General features: G+C 39.1%; 1 pseudogene; it reads right to left on the reverse strand.

Annotated features, from left to right (window-relative positions):
* Positions 1-8,465: 8,465 nt before the first annotated feature.
* Positions 8,466-10,278, reverse strand: LOC149142083 (18S ribosomal RNA; annotated as a pseudogene).
* Between the last annotated feature and the right edge of the window lie 8,336 nt (positions 10,279-18,614).

Genomic DNA, 18,614 nt, shown 5'->3' on the forward strand with positions numbered 1-18,614 from the left:
TGTCTGAAATTATATGGATACATGCTATATTCATGAACATGTACTTGACAGGTATATTAGCTAGTCTCTAGTTCTAGGTGGATCTGTCAAGGGGATTGGAGTCCCTTAAGAGATGGAATGGATGTGTTCAACTACAAGGAAATGTGCTTGACACAACAAGATAAGGTATCTGGTTTATGGTTATATTTATTTATGCACTGATAGTTATGTGTTTATGGTAGTATGATGCAGGGGATTGCATGGAAAAGAAATTTCCATGAAATTTTGAAGAAGGATCTAGTTGAGATTTCCTTAGGAACCATGGGGATTGAGTCATGGTGTTTGTTGCCAATCTTGTGCTTGTGGTCTTTGGTGAATTGTTGAGCTTGATTTTTGGTTTTTCTTATGTCTGGTACAAGTCCTTGCCACTTTTGTTGTGGTGTCATATTATTGTTATGGGTTTTCATGGTATTCTTCTTGTTTCTCTCTTGTCTTGCCTTTTATGTGTTGAGTCTTGGGAATTGGTTTGGGGAATAGGAAATTTAATGGAGTTCAAGAAGAATTAGATGAAACCTAAAAAGTAATGTGAGATTCAAATGAAGCTTTGTACATAAGTAAGCACAATGGAAGGTAAGACTATGATAGTTGGTTGGACTAGTTGGGTCCATTGCGGTAAATGGATGGTGGAAAGATAGTCATGATAAAGGTAAAGTAAATAGATTTGAGGTATCATATGCCTCGACTACGTCAGGAAAAATTCTCTAAAAGTTGTGCATGGTGTGTGTTAGGGCCTAGATCGACCTCAGGCTGAAGGGAGGCAATCTTAGGATAACCACAAACCAAGCTTAACCTGGTAGCTAGCCCTACCAGGTCGGGAGAGGGCTCTCTCCTTGTCAATATCAGTTGAGATGACTGATTCAAATACGGATTTAAGGCTAGGTATAGTAGATCTATGGTTTTTGGTTGATTTTGATGGTTGGTTGCTGGATCAAATGGAGCAGGTAGCTTGGGTCCAGGAAATCAAGTCAGGAATGCAGGGTGTTCTGTAGGGTGAGGTAGGTAGGTGTTCCAGCACTTGGATTTGATGAGATGGTAGGTCTAAGACTTGTGAGGAGATGAATAGGGCATGCAAAGATCATGAGTCCTCTTCAAGAAACTGAAAACATCAAAAACTAAATGTATTCCCAAGGCAGAGCACTGTTACCAATGTATTCTACCTATCTATCTTGATTTCATTTAGTTTAGAAGAGTGGAATAGATTATGGCACACATAAAACATGAGAAAAACCAATGATAGAAGGAGAAACAATGCAAAAACACATTACCACAAGAATCCCATAAAAATAGCTGCAAAACCTTGGTTTATTTCCTTGCCAAACTGCAGAAGTGATGTATAATGAAGCTCAAAGCATACACAAGAGTCCAACCTTTACAAATGACTAAGAAAGTACATAATGTAGGCACCAAACCACCTATTCTAGTCATCAAGGGTCAAATCCATGAGAAGATGTGTTAGGCCCCTATACTACTAGTGTAACCCCTTATTGTTATTAGTACAACCCACTTATTATATTGATGTACCCATGTAGTGTCCATATTGTTACTATTGTGCCACATAGAAGCCCACTATTGTTATTGTTGTGCCCTACAATATTATTGTTATGTAGGCTTTGATTGTATTGGGACCACTTAGACTCCTATATATAGAAAGGAGGTATTTTCATTTGTATCATCCAAGAATTGTTCATTTATGTAATGTAAAGGAGGTTGCCCCCTCGAAGAGGCTGAATTCTAAGGTGTGGATCTCTCTTTTCTATCTTTTTGTGAGCTGGTTTCATAACATTTGGTATCAGAGCTTTGGATTCTAGGGTTTCGCTGCTTCAAAGAGGTCATCATGGAATTTTCGCTATAACTTTTTTTCTGTGACATTTCAGAAGTCGCAAGAAAAACCCATTTGAGAAGAATTGGTGCTGAACCGTGGGTCCGAATTTCAGATATTTTCGCACGATATTTTCGGAGATATAATCTGAGGAAGTTGGCCTTTTTGCAGACTCCTGAATTACATTTAAAACAGGTGACCTGGGGAAAATCGTCATAACTCTCTCTCTGAGGATCATATTGAAATTTCGTAAAAAGGTACAAAAAGAGGACGGACTGTTGTTTCTTGTGTGTGTGTTTCAGATTCAAAGGTTGAAACAGTGACTCGTGGAACGTGGTACAATTTCGCTCTGCTGAAATAGTCTATAATCAGGTCATCTTGGGAGATTGTGCATAACTCTTTCTTGGAGAATCCAATTTGGATCAGATTGGTGGCATTGGAAAGAGGACACAGAGGGCTACTACAGGCTAGAATTTCAGAACTTAAAGATCTACAAGTACAGAGTTACAGTCGTTTCAAGGTAGAGCTCCTAAAATCAAGAAAAAGCAAGATGAGGAAGTTTGATGGCAAGGATCCGGTAAATTGGATACTTCAGATGGAGCAATATTTTGATATAAATGGTGTACAACTGTTACAAAAGGTATGTATTGCATCTTCATATTTAGAACCAGATCAATTTTTATGGTACAAAGGGCTTTGTTCTCGTAAAAAACTTGTTACGTGGTCAATTTTCACGGAGGAAATGATAGCACATTATGAGGATACAAAGAGCAACACCTTCCTTAGAGCAACACCATAACAATTGGAAAGTGTAAAAGGGCTTTGTGACATAGTGGAAAGCAAAATTATGGAAACCAAGAAGCATACCCCTCACAACTATAAAGATGGAAGTATTGTTTCTCCTAGCCTTCCACAACCTACAAGGGTTACACCACAACAATTGGAAGAAAAAAGAGAAAAAGGGCTTTGTTACAATTGTGATAGAAAATGCATTACAGGTCATAAGTGTGCTGAGAAGAAATTATTTTACATAGAATATGAAGAGGAGGAAGAAAAGGATCAAGAAACATCAAAAGAAGAAGATATGCGCCAGGACCCCATCCCAGAGAAAGAAGAAATGAATCCAACCATATCTTGTAATTCATTGGTCGAAATTACCACTCCTCAAACTATCAAGATAGAAGGACATATCAAGAAGAAAAATGTTCAAGAAGTGAAAATTCACATTGAGCATCAAGAAATGAACCCGACCATATCTTGTAAAGGACTGGAAGAAATTACCACTCCTCAAAAGATAGAAGGACATATCAAGAAGAAAAAGGTTCTAGCAAAGAAAGATCACATCGAGCATCAACAGCAAGTTCTCCAACTTTTAAAGGATAACGCCACTTCGGTGCAAAATCAAACGAAACAACAGGTAGATCAACATCGTAGTGAAAAATGTTTTGATTGGGTATTTTTACTGCTACATCTCAAGCAAGCTATTTATGAGAAGGAAATGTTAGCAATATTACATGCACTTAAAAAATGGAGACCTTACCGAATGGGAAGACTCTTCAAAGATGAGGATGTGGAAGCATTGTTTTGTGCTATTTATATTATCCAACCAAATTAGATAAACGAAGCAAGGGAAGAATGGAAGAAGGACGAAGAAGTATGGCCACTAATTCAAAAGTTGCAAAAGATCCCAATTCAAGCAATATTGCCAGAAATTGAAGAGGAAGGAAAAATCATATTGGAACCTGGAGCAGTCACAGAAACAAGAACCCGACAGCTACGAAATCGATCAATTTCAGAGTATCTCATCAAGTGGAAGAACTTACCCGCTGAAGATTCCACAGGGGAGGACAAGAATCTTATACAGAAGCATCAAGAACTACTCAAGCGTTGAGGACAACGCTTTTTGAAGGAGAGGGGCATGTTAGGCCCCTATACTACTAGTGTAACCCCTTATTGTTATTAGTACAACCCACTTATTATATTGATGTACCCATGTAGTGTCCATATTGTTACTATTGTGCCACATAGAAGCCCACTATTGTTATTGTTGTGCCCTACAATATTATTGTTATGTAGGCTTTGATTGTATTGGGACCACTTAGACTCCTATATATAGAAAGGAGGTATTTTCATTTGTATCATCCAAGAATTGTTCATTTATGTAATGTAAAGGAGGTTGCCCCCTCGAAGAGGCTGAATTCTAAGGTGTGGATCTCTCTTTTCTATCTTTTTGTGAGCTGGTTTCATAACAAGATGGGTGGTTTCAACCATATCTAGACTAAGAATGGGAATATAGGCAGTGGAACAACTTGCCTCTAAAACCATGGAAACTGATTCAATCAACCTCAAACCACCTCAAAATGATGAATCTACCCCCAAGAGTCTTTTTTAAATTACATTTACACACAATAGCATCATTTAAATTCATAGATTCATCCAAAAGGAGAGGAAAATTCAAATTATAGAAAAACTAGGCGAAATTTTGATTTTTGGGTAAAACTGGCAAAATCCATCCTATGCGCAGCGCCTTTTCAAAGCCAGTTTTGAGGGCCTTCCCCTTAACCAAATTGAGCCCAAGATGGCTTGTTGGAAAGGTATATCTATTGAGTTTCTGAAGCATCTTGAATTTCTGAATTTGGAGGTCATTTCCCCCTCACAAATGGAATCTCCCAAGACTGCTTCATGTGTGTCGAAAAGGTGGCAGAGAGGTCATTTTTTGATGGTTTTTTGACCTTTAGGTGACCAAAATCTTCTCCAAATTTGTTGAAACTCTCAGGGATTGATGTTTTCATCATGCTGAAATTGAATATGTAATCCACTTCTCCAAAAGGTTCCCCCATCAAAAGCGCAACGCCACCTATTGGGGTTTCTTGTGTTTCAAAATTCAGAATTTGAAAATTACAAAATTTTGTCAAAATTGTCCCGGAACTAGCACAAGGCACCCTCAAGCACTGCTTTGATGAGCTAATGATGCATCAGCTAGGATTGCTAATTTTTTTTGCTCCTTTTTGCTTCTCAAATCTTTCCTCAGTCTCGCCTTAAGCTTCCTTATCCTCATATTAGATATCTTGTTCTGGGTCATATAGTGATAAGCCATGTGGCAAAGCATTTTCTTCTCTTTATTGGCCTTCTCTATCAACATCTCAAGGTGGATGTTCACCCTCTCTATTCAAGTTTCCTGGTCATTCTCAATTTTTTGCTCAATTGAGGTCATCTTGACCTTTGCCTTCTTTGCCTTTTGCTTCTCTTCTCTAATCATTTGCAACTCCATAATAACTTGATTGTTAGTTAATTTCTTGTTTTCCTGGTCAAGGTAATTAATGATCCACTTTTCCCTTTCCAAAATTATTGACAAGGCTTGAATGTCAGCCTCTTGTTTCTTGATGGTGCCTTTAGCACTTTGGGTCTCCAAATCAATGACATCAATTCCCTGTGCTTCCTCATGAACAACTAGGTCAAAGTCCCTATCTTGCTCATCATTAGGATTCTCCTCTTGCATTTTCTCTTTGGCTTTACCTTTGTCCTTGTTGTGTTGCCCAACATGTAACTGTTTTGTTGAGGAAGAAGGCAAAACCCCTTCCACTCCTTGTGGAGATGGCATTTTCCTGTGGCCTGTAGATGAAGGTGAGACCCCTTCGACTCATTTTGGAGATAATATTCACCTAGTAGTTGCAAAAAGGTTCCTAGTGCCTCTCTCACAAGTGAAAAATACTAGCACTCCAACAGTTTTAGCTTCTCTAACTTGTTCATGTTTTGAAGGTTCACCTTCCTCATGATGAACTGATGAAAATATTTCAGGGCCTTTGAACACTTCATGAGAAATGAAGGTTTCCCATGGCATATTCAGTAGATTCAACTGATTTAAAACAATGATCTTGATCACAGAGAAGTGGTAGATGCTATTCAGTTGTTGGGGATATGGCTTTTTCTTAACATAGTGTGCCCTTTTTTCAATATTCTGGAACATGAAGTAATAAATATCCATCATTCTCACTCTAGTAAAATGCATCAATCATCTAATGTGGTAGGCATATAACCTTGAAAACCTACCTTCACAAGTAAAATATTTAATGATGATTTTCATGAGTGGAGCAAACCTGTCCTCCAGGAATTTGAAGGGAAACACTCTTTTTAGTTTTCCAAGACATGTAGCCTTGATGTAAGGCTCATAAAACTCCCGGTCAATGTACTATCCTTTGTTCCATTTTTCACCTACATTTGGAATGCCTGTAGCCTCTGAAATGATAGTAGGTGAAAGAGTGAAGGTAACTCCAGCAAGTTGTACTTCATTATTGTCCAGGTGTGTCACAAATAGCCTCGCTAATTCATGATGGAATTTGACCCTCTCCACCATTTCAGAGAAACCATAACATGACTAATGTTTGAAACATGAGATGGCAAGTGAACAAGCAAGTAACTCTCTCAGACTAATGGGCTCCTCCCTGGTTATCTTTCCCCTTTTGTGAGGTCTCTTCTGCTGCCAATTTATTTCCCTAGAGCTGTCACTGAGGGTCTCCTCCCCAATTTCATAATCACTTTCCATTGGTTTTAATGACTGTGAATGCTAGTGAGTAATGAAGGAGTAGTGTGGGTGGGTGATGAGTATGAAGAGATTTAAAAAAGAAGGAAAATAAGTGAGGAGAAATGGGGATATGAATGGGATTAAGGGAGTGAAGGGTTTGGAGATTTAGGGAATAAGGGGAGTGAGTAGGTTTTGTATATAAGATATAGGGTTTTAGGGATTATGTATGTAAATAGGGTTTGGGATTGTTATGAGTGGTAGGGTTTAAATGGGATTAAGGTTTTAGTGTATGGGAATTTGGCAGTAGTAGCAAAAATGAATGAAATACCAACCACAGTGAACAACTATAATGAACAGTGAAAACGAGGGTTTGATTTTAATGGATGAAGACCAACAAGAAAAACACTTTACAACAAGGAGGAAGAGTGCACTTGCTTGTAAAGGAGGTGAACCTGGAAAGTTGAAGTGTTTTGAGGCAATTTGAGGTAATTTAGGTGATTTAGCAATGTTTTGGGGGCGCTCAACAGGTGCACAGTGCCCTCCAACAAGTGCATAGCACCAATCCAATGCGCAACACCAGTGCTATTTAACACTGGCAGAAGATCCCAGGTGCGCAGCGTTCATCCAATGCGCAGCACCAGGTGATAGGTGCGCAATGCCAGGTGATGGTTGCGCAACACCTGCGATTTTCTTCAACAACACCAAGACTTGCTTCCCTTTGCCCAATGACAACTAAAAATCACTTTTTGAACTCTCTTTGGCTATTCAAACTTCAATAATGAGGTGGCAAAAGATATGAATGACCTCTTATAACTTTTCAACCCTTTTGATTTTTCATTTCTCTAAACCCACTTTCTAATGTTTATTTGCTTTCTTGAAATGCTTTGTTTCATTGATATTTAACCTTTTGGTTTTGGATAGGTTGACTTGATGCTAATTTCTTTGACTTTTTTGCAGTGGCAGGAGTTGGCAATGTCACTAGGTGACCAGGAGCAGCTTAGGAATATTTATTACATATAGAAACCATAAAATACATTGAATTACATGAAAATAAAATAATAAAATACAAATGCTCTGTTTTACCTCAAAACAAGTTTTGAGGTTTAAGAGCTTTATTAAGCTTACAAAAAAGGAAATTATTATTATTTTATTTTAACTTTGTTAACCCCCTCATGTGTCTACTGACATTTATTACTCTTTTGAATGACCATGGTGAAAAACCCTAAGACCTAGTGAGACTAAAATCTAAGACTGATTTTTATAAATGAAGTGAACTGGAATGACTATGAATGATTGAAAAGACATGCGAAATAGGTCAGCAGGTATATAGCATGAGGGACAAATGAAATGAAACCCTACCATCAGTTGATCCATGACGTAATGGAGTGTAGTTCATCAGAATGGGACACCTGATATGGAATGCAAATGAGAAATTTCATCATTGATGGTAGTGTAAAATCATTGACACTAACATTGGCTCTAATGGGGATGGTATCTCCTTGGAGGTGCCAAGAACCATAGATCTCTGGAAAAAGTAGACTAGTGCCTCTTCCATTGGGCAATACGTTCAATACATTTCGAAAACTAAAAACCCAAATGACTCAAGACTCAAACTAACTGAAGACTCAAACTGACTCAAGACTCTAACTGACAAACTGATACAAAAATCTCAACTTTATAGCCTTCACCTCGGGCCCCAAGCTAAAATGAATTGCATATTTTGAACACTTGCAGTGAAAAGAAAACGGTATATACAATGATGACTTTATGATTTCAGAAATTACCCTAGAAGAAGTAGCGCTTCAGGAGCCTACCATTGACTAGTCCTCCTGAACAATCTTGTCCGTCCATCTCTTTGAGTAGGAATGCATTTTTCCCTCTGTATGCAGCAATCTTATAGGGTCCCTTCCACAAGTGTTCGAAATTTCCATGCTTGTCTTTATCTTCATTCCTCGCATCCCACCATAACACCACACCATCAAGCTAGAATTTAGCTACTTTAGTTTTCCGATCATAGATCTTTTTTATCTTCTCTTGCAATTTGAAACCCAACCAACATAAACCAAAAAAGAAAACACCTGCTATCAATGATCTCACCATAGGTTCACCTACGGTAACCTTGTTACGACTTCTCCTTCCTCTAAAAGATAAGGTTCAATGAACTTCTCACGACGTCGATGGCAGCGAACCACCATCGTGGACGCAATCCGAACACTTCACCTGATCATTCAATCGGTAAGAGTGACGGGCAGTGTGTACAAAGGGCAGGGACATAGTCAACACGAGTTGATGACACGTGCTTACTAGGAATTCCTCTTTGAAGACCAATAATTGCAATGGTCTATCCCCATCATGATGCAATTTGAGAAGATTTCCTGATCCTCTCGAACCAGGAAGAAAAACGCGTTGGCTGCATCAATGTAGTGCACGTGCGGCCCAGATTATCTAAGGGCGTCACAAACCTATTATTGCTTCAAACTTCCATGGCCTAAACGGCCATAGTCCCTCTAAGAAGCTGGCCGCGAAGGGGAACCTCCACATAGCTAGTTAGCAGGTTGAGGTCTCGTTCGTTATTGGAATTAAGCAGACAAATTGCTCCACCAACTAAGAACGGCCATGCACCACCACCCATAGAATAAAGAAAGAGCTCGTAATCTATCAATCCTTATTATGTTTGGAACTGGTAAGTTTCCTCATGTTGAGTCAAATTAAGCTGCAGGCTCCACTCCTCGTGGTGCCCTTCCATCAATTCCTTTAAGTTTCAGCCTTGCGACCACACTCCCCCCGGAACCCAAACACTCTGATTTCTCAGAAGGTGCTGGCGGAGTCCTTAGAGCAACATCCGTCGATCCCTAGTCAGAATCATTTATGGTTGAGACTAGGATAGTATCTGATCGTCTTTGATCCCCCAAATTTCATTCTTGATTAATGAAAACATCCTTGACAAATGCTTTCACAGTGTTCTGTCTTTCATAAATCCAAGAATTTCACCTCTGACAATGAAATTCGAATGCCCCCAATAGTCCCTATTAATCATTACTACGGTCCTAAATGCCAACACAATAGGACTAGAATCCTATCACGTTATTCCATGCTAATGTATTCATAGCATAATCTTGCTTTGAGCACTCTAATTTTTTCAAAGTAATAGTGTTGGAGCCACGACCCAGCCAATTAAGGCCAGCAGCACGTCATCGAAAAAAGGTACGGAAGGGTAGGTGCACACTGATTAGGCAGACCGACCTTTATGACCCAAGATCCAACTACGAGCTTTTTAACTGCAACAACTTAAATATATGCTATTGGAGCTGGAATTACCGTGGCTGCTGGCACCAGACTTGCCGTCCAATGGATCCCCGTTAAGGGATTTAGATTGTCCTCATTCCAATTACCAGACACGATGAGCCCATTATTATTATTTATTTTCACTACCTCCCCATGTCAGAATTGGGTAATTTGCACGCCTACTGCCTTTCTTGGATGTGGTAGTCGTTTCTCAGGCTCCCTCTCTAGAATCGAACCCTAATTCTTCGTCACCCATCACCACCGTGGTAGGCTTCTATCCTACCATCGAAATTTGATAGGTTAGAAATTTGAATGAAGCATCGCCAACACAAGGGTTGTGCAATCCATCGAGTTATCATTATTCACTAGAGAAGCGGGCAAGCCTATGTCGGCCTTTTATCTAAAAAATGCATCCCTTCCAAAGAGTCGGGATTTGGTGCACGTATTAGCTCTAGAATTACTACGGTTATCTGAGTAGTATGGTACCATCAAAAAATTTCTAACTGATTTAATGAGCCATCCACAGTTTCACAGTCTAAATTAGTTAACACTTAGACATGCATGGCTTAATCTTTGAGACAAGCATATGACTACTGGCAGGATCAACCAGGTAGCACCCTCCCACTTAAAAGGGCATTCTAGGTTCTCTCTTACCAAGAGCCAACCTAAACACCCATCAAGTCAAAAAGATATCAAAATATCATGTAAAATTTTTATGCCTTGCACCTCTTGCATCCCAAGAAAGAAGCACACGTAACATGCCAAGGACATGGCGAACAAATGGGTAGACCTGCCGAGCCACAACACACCAAGGCCACTTCAAAGTTTGCAACCACGCCCCAACCAACAAGAAAACGAGCGATCACTCACCCACTCCCTTAGAAATGCCTCCAAAAGCCTCCATGCTCTGTACCAAGGCCACCTAGGTGTCCACCCATATAGCTGCAATGGTGGACCTCGATCTCCCGATCACCTCCGACAACCTTGATGCAAAGTAAATAAATGGAGAACGACCAACCATGCAACCTCTATATTATAAATGAGCCCGAACCCTCCCCGACACGCACCGAGGCCACCTAGGAATCCACCCGGACAATAGCAATAATGGACCTTGACCTCTCGATTTCCTATGGCAACCTCGATGTGAAGGAAAAGGAAGGAAATAAAAAGAGGATGACTCACCGCAAATCCTATCATAGAGAGTCCATACACACCTCCCCGCCCCACACCGATGCCACCTAGGAGTCCACCCAGACAGTAGCAATAGTGGACCTCGATTAGATGATCACCTGCGGTACCCTCGACACAAAGGTAAGGAAAGGAAATAATACAAGACAAACTGAGCCCACAACCTCCTTTAGAAATGCCTCCCCACCCTCCCCTCCCTACACAGAGGTCACCTAGGAGTCCACCCGGACAACAGCAACAATGGACCTCAATCGCATGATTGCCTGCGATAGCCTCAATGCAATGGAAATGGAAGGAAATAAAACAAGACCAACCAAGCCCATAACCTCTCTTAGAAATGCCCCCCGACCCTACCCGCCCTGCACCGAGGCCAACTAGGAGTCCACCCAAATAACAGCAATGGTGGACCTCGATCACTTGACCACCTTATCACATCCTCAACACCCTTATCTGTTGGCACCAAGCTTGGCTTCCTAACCACATCATCTTGATCAAAGAGTTCTTCTAAAGGAATAAGACCTTTAGGAATGACACTGTCCTTTAGCTACAATATTTCCATCTGATTTACTTCAATTTCTAGTTCATCATCATCACGATCATCATCTATGGAATCATCCTTGTAGTTACCTTCATTTTTCAAGAAATCATTAATCTCCTTATCATCCCAAAAGACCTACTAATACCTCAGATTGTCAGGAACAACTCGGCGGTGCTTGACATGGATCTCAAACTTGTTATTTGAATTCATCAGGATCTTCAAATTACTAGCAGCAGTAGCAAGTGAATCTGCAATTACATTTTGTGCACATGGTACATATTTCAAGGTATAATCTGGAAACATCCTTAGGATATCTAAAACTGCATTATGATAGGCCCTCATCCTCAGATGTTTGGCTTGATATTCGCCCTTAACTTGCTTGATTATCAACTCTGAATCCCCGTAGACTGATATCCTTTTTGCTTTCAGCTTTTTGAGAATTTTCAAAACTGCAATTAACGCTTCATATTCGGCTTCATTGTTAGAACAATAAAAGGAAAATTTATAAGAGAAAATTATAACATTACCGGGGACTTTATTTGGCTAGAAAACAGGGCTGCGGATCCAAATCCCAATGTCAGCACCATCCTTACCCACAGCTCCATCAAAATCCATGCTCCATAGGCCTGCTTCTTCCTCTAAGTGCTGAAATTTTGTTTCATCTTCTTTCTTACCTTGACTGATCTCTTCAATTTGCTACTATTCATTACCTTTCTGCTACTGCCGGAATGCGGACTGCTCGGAGGTACTTGCAAGTTTTTGTCTTTCTTGATCAAGGACTGCTCTGAAATTCTCTGAAATCTCTGGCACATCTTCTACTTCAACTAACTGACTATCTATATCATTCAAACCACTATCTGAATATAATACAAATGATTCTAAATTTGTATGTACAACATTAATCGGATGATTAAGTGGTTTCTCCTTGCTCTGATCATGTACCTCATTTTCTTTTCCCTATATAATTTTCTCAATTGACCAAACATGGGAATGGTAGCATTGGAGAAATCTAGTTGTAAAGTTCCTTTAAGCTTTGCACCCCACGATATGGACAAAAGCATACCAAAACGTGGCAGTATGTATGCAACAACCACATCCATGAGAACATTCTTGGCTGGGATTTGATCTAAAGACACCACCAATTCTTTGATAAGACCAATACATCGGACTATACAGGAATCAAAAGAATAGAGGTCATGATATTTACAAGTAATGTCTAGGCCCAAATTTTCCATAATGTCTTTTGGCATAAGATTATGCGAGGCTCCGGAATCAAACATGGCATTATGAAGGACATACTCATGAAATCGAAGGCTTATATAGAATGGAGGCACTTCACTATCCTCAGACTGACCTTCTAAAGTAGGGCCAAAGATGAGGTCTGGGCGATCATCTTCTACATTGACCATATCAGATAAAGGGTGTATGTTCAAAATTTTTGACACTTGGTTTTTATAACTGCTGTTCTTCATCAATTCAGTCAAAGGAATCAAAACCTTTAATTTAGCAATCTCATTTTCTAAACTAAAAGCTGAAACTTTATCTACCTCTTTGACTGAAGAGTCCTTCTTTTCAACCTTTTCCTTTGCTGCACTTTGCTGATTTGTCTTCTCATTTGCAGATGGTCCTTGGCTGGAAGTTGGGTCAGCAGGCTCCTTCCCTTTCTTCTGAGTGCTTGAGGAGTCATTCTTGGGTTGCGCCTCTTTTCGCTTTTGAACCGGGCTGACTAGTACATCTCTGCTTCTCAACGAATATTGTTTCTGTTGCACTGTCAATGCATTCATATATCCCCTCTGATAATCATTTGATTCATCCTCTAAAACCCCTTCATTTTCTAGTATGAAATCTTCATCTGTTTGAACATTTTAAACCTCTAAATATTCTTCATCTTCTGTGGGAAAAATGGGCAAACTATCAGCAGTAAAGAAATGATTAGCTTCCATAACCGGATCATCATCATCTTCACTTTCCATCTCATGCACATAATTTTGCTGCAAAGGTGTCTTGACTTGCTGATGTGATGACTGATCTTGTGCCTTCTGCTTCCTTTTTTAATCCTGAACTGAGGTTGCTGCTGTCCTCGGAAGTTGGGATTTTTGATTGTGTTTTCAGGCTTATCTGCAATTGTCAACCGATCAAATATCTTCTCAATTTTTCGGAGTATATGATCTGCCTTAACATCTGAAGAAGATTCCTCCTCCTTTATAGTTACTTTCTTTTCAGTTTTCATCCTTGCTCTCTTGGCCAACAGATTGGCCTCTACACTTACTGCATTCTTCTGCATATCCTCAAGTGTGGTAGGATCTCTTTCTCTCAATTGATATGCCATATCAGAATTGAATCCATCAGGAAATTTGATCAATGCTAAGCCCATTGGTGGCTTGATGTCAACTGGAATAACATTATAAACTGTATTGAACCTTACACAGTAATCTTGGACACTTTCACCTACATTCCTTTTTATATTTTCATACTCAGAAAGAATTTGGAGTGGATTTTTCTTTACCTCCCATCGGTCCAGAAATTGTCTATGTAGAACTGGCAAAGTATTGATGGATCCTACTGGTAATGCTCTAAACCACTTTCGAACCTCGCCTCCAAAACTTTGCACAAATAATCACATGGTCACATTCTCTTCATCTACCTCATGGAGATCATAGAAGTCATTCATCCTATCAACATGTTGTTGTGCTGTGATACCTTGAGTGGCATCGAACAATGGTATCTTACTTTGGTAATCAGCAGGCATAGCATCCAAATTCTGAGGCAGAATGAGAGGTGCATATCTGGTAGCCATGGCTCGTGGCGGATTTGAAACTGATGGTGAAGTAACTGAGGGATTTGTGACAATGGGAGGAGTTGATGTCGCAGAAGTGACAGGTGTTTGAGGAGTAATGACCGACTATTGAGGGATTGAAAGTATGAATGGAGGTGTTGGATGATTCTATGAAATATGAGGAAATGATGATGAGGCAAAATATGTTGAAGTTGAATCAAAGAGTTCAGGAATTTGATCAGTAGTGATGGATGACTGATGAGAGTTTTGAAGCTTATGGTTACTTATCAATTTGGCATTTTCAACTTCAAGTTTCTTGATGAATTTAGGGTCTGAAACTATGTTGAGTAATTCACTGTTCGATGTGGTTTTAAACAAAGATAGACCAAAGTATTCATCAAAATGAAGATCTTCAAGGAACAACCACTCCATAGGGCATGAATGAGATCAAAAAATTGGTCTAGGACTCGATAAACTCTCTTGTCTAAGAATCATAGGAATGAGATTAGGATTTTCAAATACGGGAGGAGGATCAGGACCAAGATTTGACTTGGTGTATCTTCTTGAAGCCAGTGTGTTTGGAAATTCTCAAAATTTTGATATTGCTTTACAACTTTCCAATTTTCAGCCTACTGAATTCTAAACTTATCATCCAACAGTTTAGAATTTCTCAATTGTGCTGGGGTGATTTATCTTTCTTCCCCAGTATGGTCGCCACTATGTTAGGGCCTGGATCGACCTCAGGCTGAAGGGAGGGGAGAGGGCTCTCTCCTTGTCAATCTCAATTGAGATGACTGATTCAAATATGGATTTAAGGCTAGGTATAGTAGCTCTGGGGTTTTTGTTTGATTTTGATGGTTGGTTGCTAGATCAAATGGAGCAGGCAGCTTGGGTCTGAGAAATCAAGTCAGGAACGTAGGGTGTTCTGTAGGGTGAGGTAGGTAGGTGTTTCAACACTTGGATTTGAGTGAGATGGTAGGTCTAAGACTGGTTAGGAGCTAAAGAAGGCATGCAAATATCATGACTCCTCTTCAAACAGCTGAAAACATCAAAATCTAAATGTATTCCCAAGGTAGAGAATTGTTACCAATGTATTCTACCTATCTATATTAATTTAATTTAGTTTAGAAGAGTGAAATAGATTATGACACACATAACACATGAGAAAAATAGCTACAAAACCCTGGTTTATTTCCTTGTCAAACTGCAGAAGTGATGTACAATGAAGCTCAAAGCATCCACAAGAGTCCAAACTTTACAAATGACTAAGAAAGTACATAATATAGGCACCAAACCACATATGCTAGTTATCAGGGGTCGAATACATGAGAAGAGGGGTGGTTTCAACCATATCTAAACTAAGAACAAGAATATAGGTAGTGGAACAGCTTGTCTCCAAAACCATGGAAACTGATTCATTCAACCTCAAACCACCTCAAAATGATGAATCTACCCCCAAGAGTCATTTCTCAATTACATTTTCAAACCATAGCATCATTTACATTCATAGATTCATCCAAAAGGAGAGAAAAATTCAAATTATAGAAAAACTAGGTGAAATTTTGATTTTTGGGCAAAACTGGCAAAATCCATCTTATGCGCAACGCCTCTGATCCTATGCGCAACGTCTTTTCCAAGCCCGTTTTGGGTGCCTTCTCCTTAACCAAATTGTACCCAATATGGCTTGTTGGAAAGGTCTATCTGTCTAGTTTCTGGAACATCTTAAATTTCTGAATTTCGATGTCATTTTCCCCCTAAAAATTGGAATCTCCCAAGACTACTTCATGTGTGTCAAAAAAGTGGCAGAGAGGTCATTGTTCGATGGTTTTTTGACCTTTAGGTGACCAAGATCTTCTCCAAATTTGTTGAAACTCCCAGGGATTGATGTTCTCATCATGCTGAATCTGAATATGTAAGCCAATTCTCCAAAAAGTGCCCCCATCAAAAGCTATTGGGATTTCCTGTGTTTCAAAATTCAAAATTTGAAAATTACAAAATTTTGTCAAAATTGTCCCAAAATTGGCACAAGGAACCCTCAAGCACTGCTTTGATGAGCTAATGATGCATCAACTATGATTTATATTTTTTTTTGCTCCTTTTTTCTTCTCAAAGCTTTCCTCAGTCTCACCTTAAGCTTCCTTATCCTCATATTACATATCTTGTTCCAGGTCATATAGTGATAAGCCATTTGGCAAAGCATTTTCTTCTCTTTATTGGCCTTCTCTAGCAACTTCTCAAGGTGAATGTTCACCGTCTCTAACCAAGTTTCTTAGTCTTTCTCAATTTCTTGCTCAATGGAGGTCTATCTTGACCTTTTCCTTCTTTGCCTTCTGCTTCTCTTCTCTAATCATTTGCAACTTCATAATAACTTGCTTGTTAGTTAATTGCTTGTTTTCCTTCTCAAGGTAATTAATGATCCACTTTGTCCTTTCCCAATTGATTGACAAGGCTTGAATTTCAGCCTCTTATTTCTAGTGAATAATTAAGGAGTAGTGTGGGTTAGTGATGAGTATGAAGAGATTTCAAAAAGAAGGAAAATGAGTGAGGAGAAATGGGGATATGAATGGGATTAAGGGAGTGAAGGGTTTGGAGATTTAGGGAATAAGGGGAGTGAGTAGGTTTTGTATATAAGATATAGGGTTTCAGGGATTATGTATGTAAATAGGGTTTGGGAGTGTTATGAGTGGTAGGTTTTAAATGGGATTAAGGTTTTAGTGTATGGAAATTTGGCAGTAGTAGCAGAAATGAATGAAAGACCAACCACAGTGAACAACTATAATGAACAGTGAAAACGAGGGTTTGATTTTTATGGATGAAGACCAACAAGAAAAACACTTTACAACAAGGAGGAAGAGTGCACTTACTTGTAAAGGAGGTGAACTTGGAAATTTGAAGTGTTTTGGGGCGATTTGAGGTAATTTAGGTGATTTAGTAGTGTTTTGGGGGCGCTCAACAGGTGCGGAGTGCCAATCCAATGTGCAGCACCAGTGTTATTTAACACTGGCAGAAGCTCCCAGGTGTGCAGCGTTCATCCAATGCGCAGCGCCAGGTGATACGTGTGTAGCACATGTGATTTTCTTCAACAACACCAAGACTTGCTTCCCTTTGCCCAATGAAAACTAAACTTCGCTTTTTGAACTCTCTTTGGCAATTCAAACATCAACAATGAGGTGGCAAAATATATGAATGACATTTTATAGCTTTTCAACCCTTTTGATTTTTCATTTCTCAAAACCCACTTTCTAATGTTTGTTTTCTTTCTTGAAATGCTCTGTTTCACTGATATTTGACCTTTTGGCTTTAGACAGGTGGACTTGATGCAAATTTCTTTTAGTTTTTTATAGTGTCAGGAGTTGGCAATATCACTAGGTGACCAGGAGCAGCTTAGGAATATTTATTACATATAGAAACCATAAAATTACATTGAATTATGTGGAAATAAAATAATAAAATACAAATGTTGTGTTTTACCTCAAAACAAGTTTTGAGGTTTAAGAGCTTTATTAAGCTTACAAAAAAGGAAATTATGATTTTTTTTTTAACTTTGTTAACCCCCTCATGTGTCTGCTGTCATTTTGAATGACCATGGTGAAAAACCCTAAGACCTAGTGAGACTAAAGTCTACGACTGATTTTTATAAATGAAGTGAACTGGAATGACTATGAATGATTGAAAAGACATGCGAAATAGGTCAACAGGTATATAGCATGAGGGAAAAATGAAATGAAACCCTACCATCAGTTGATCCATGACCTAATGGAGTGCAGTTCATCAGAATGGGACACCTGATATGGAATGCAAAAGAGAAATTTGATCACTGATGGCAGTGTGAAAACACTGTCACTAATAGTGTGCATAGATAAATGGCGTTCTCTTAGCCTTGACCTTATGATATTTGGTAATTATGTTGTGATCATGATTGTGTTCATGTTTATATATGTATACATGTGTGTATGTATGTCATTGTTTGACAGGATGATGATTTTTTTATGCTAATGATTATATATGTATGTATGTATGTATGTATCTATGTCTCTATCTGACAGGGTTGTCAAGGATCGTTCGTGTGGAAGAATTATTTCTTATGCAAGTGAATGGCATGAAGAGATTCCCGATTCACAAGGAATCACGTGGGAAGAGTAGCTTGACACATCTGCGAGGTCAGTATCATGTGGTTATGAGTTGATATTATGTGATTATATTATGTCTATGTTATGGACAAGTTATAACAAGGGATGCATCAACAGAATGAAAGTGGTGTGGTCTATGGCATGCTAAGATAAGCATGGATGGTAGAGAGACATTAGAAGTAAGGTTACCTGGTAGAGAAAATGTGGTTTGGATGTGTGGTACTATTGTTGTTTATATGTTGTATATGTTGTACATGTTGCATCTATGATGTTGTGCACATGCAATGTTGTGTATATATAGTGTGTGTACATGTTGT

The sequence above is a fragment of the Pinus tabuliformis genome, chromosome X, assembly GCF_031772625.1.
Source record: "Pinus tabuliformis cultivar Carrire ecotype Pingquan chromosome X, CPIR1, whole genome shotgun sequence".
Lineage (NCBI taxonomy): Eukaryota > Viridiplantae > Streptophyta > Pinopsida > Pinales > Pinaceae > Pinus > Pinus tabuliformis.